We start from the raw sequence: 2,161 nt of genomic DNA, 5'->3' as shown, positions 1-2,161 counted from the left end.
TATACCACTTTCTTAATATATGGTTGTGTATGCCCCTGGGGCTTAACGTGTATTGTGCTAATTTACTGTGTGCTAAATAGGTTTACCGTATGAACTTTTGCCACTAGCCTCATAAAGAGACTAGTGGGATGTGTTTAGAATAAATACATATATTTTATAAATATACCTGGTGTGGTTCTCCTTTCATTTGGTCATTCACGAGATTATAGACTGGTAAAACAAGATGCTTTACATTCCTCCGAGACTTAGCCTGAATGCTGCTCTCCACAGCTACCACTAGGTTAGCTTTCTATATAGGTTGTCTTTAAACCTACCATCAATAAGGGTCGTTTGGACTGGTGCAAGGTGCCCACTAGAATAGTGGACAGCATATGCCAGGACAACTTCTCACAGCTGCAAACAGTTCTTTTGAGGAGTTTGCGTCTGCCTCAATTTCGTTGGGGAAGTAGGCCAATTTCTTCTTGCGAATCAGCATCTAATATCTAGATAGATATATGCTATATTTGACCTTTTCTGAGGCACAGTATCTCAATCTCTCCATCTTTTTTCTTGTCTCATGCAGACCTGTTTAAGGGCCCTTATGTCGTCAGAGATGATCTCATTTGATCTTGGTCCTTTTCACAGGTGCCAAGATGGTGCTGGCCAAGTCTGGCTAGATTGTCTTTGATCTTGTTAGAGACCTTCATGATTATGCTAATCTAGATCGCACCATAAGCACAATATGGCCGTTTAAGAAAATATCATACGACCCAGGTGGGACTCGAACCCACAATCCCCAGCTTTGGAGGCTGATGCCTTATCCATTAGTCCACTGGGCCTTGCTGGAATCAAGAGATAAGAGAACAACCACATCTGAAGGAAAGGACTAGTATCAAACAGCCTGCAGAGAGCATTAGGAGACTCAAAGATACATCTTACCAGCACACTTACCACATACACAGAGTCAGTATGCCAATAGGACGTAATTCAGGTATGGCAGGGGTAAGAAGCCAGGAACAGAGATACACTGAAATTACAAAACACTTCAGGTCCTGGCATTGTAGGTATTGCTTCTATATTAGACTGTGTAGAACAGAGTGTCTGCCCTGCCTCCGGGATTATAAGCCATGGGGAGTCTGACATCGAAATGATAGATAATCTTATAAGAATGCAGGGGCGGCAGGAAGAGATACACCCTGTGAACTAAGTGTGATTTCAGGACTCCCTATTGTTTTGTAAATTCACTCTTGTAATGGCCCAAAGAAGGTGTTGGCATACTAGGGTGCACTGTAATACCAGTAAACAATGAAGGGAAAGGGTCAAGCAGGTGACCTCTCTCTTCAAGAGTGAGGATGGTGACCTTTGAACTCACAGATTGCAGGTTCATCCAGGGAAGATGGTGTCCTCTGAAGTGAGTTAAGGATTCTCCCTACGGTAGGTTGGTGGCCTCTGCCTCAAGGAGCAGCATGTCTCTGAATATGGAATCAACCTCAAGGGCAGTCATTACTTTGATGAATAAGTGGGGCCTCTGGATTCAAGGGAAGTCAGATCTGATGACTGGGGCCAATGGATTCAAGGATGGTCAGCTCTTTGATGTCTTGATTCTGGCCTCTGTATTCTTTGGACGGAGATTCCCTTACAAGCAGAGATGTGTGACGGTGTATCAATTTTTCTTCACAGAATTTGTTAAATTCCATAAACATTGTCTGGCATTACACACAATAACAGTGTCAGAAGGAAATGTTTTTTCCGAGTTCTTGCATGACATTGTTTAAGCAAATGCACCCCTCATGTGAAAACAACTCTCCAAATAAAACAGGAGACTAGCACTAACACAAATTGTCTTTCTGCAAGACACTTTCATTGTAAACCTCTCTCCCTCAGATATATTGTGAGACGTCTTCAGCAAGTTGCACTCTGCTTAAAAAATGTTACATTAATTTGTAAATCGTTTAGTGTACAAAACTTCTTGAACCTATTAAGTGCAGTTTGCAGCCCCCTATGTGTTTTTGAGAGGAGTAAAGTATCGTCAGCAAATATAAGCATCGGAAACTTGGTTCCACCTAAAGAGGGAGCGTCAGTGGGGGTGTTGGCAAAGAACTTCACCACCTGGTCAATGAACAATAGAAAAAGAGTAGGAGCCAAAACGCATCCCGGACGGACACCTCGCGTTACAGGAAAA

General features: G+C 42.7%; 1 non-coding gene across 1 annotated transcript; it reads right to left on the bottom strand.

Moving 5' to 3' along the window:
* Positions 1-745: 745 nt before the first annotated feature.
* Positions 746-818, bottom strand: TRNAW-CCA (transfer RNA tryptophan (anticodon CCA)). The gene has a single exon. It is a non-coding gene; the product is annotated as a tRNA-Trp (tRNA).
* Between the last annotated feature and the right edge of the window lie 1,343 nt (positions 819-2,161).

This window comes from Lissotriton vulgaris, chromosome 5 (assembly GCF_964263255.1).
Source record: "Lissotriton vulgaris chromosome 5, aLisVul1.2, whole genome shotgun sequence".
NCBI classification, from domain to species: domain Eukaryota; kingdom Metazoa; phylum Chordata; class Amphibia; order Caudata; family Salamandridae; genus Lissotriton; species Lissotriton vulgaris.
The sequence above is the reverse complement of the archived record's forward strand: the minus strand, read 5'-3'. Positions and strand labels throughout refer to the sequence as shown.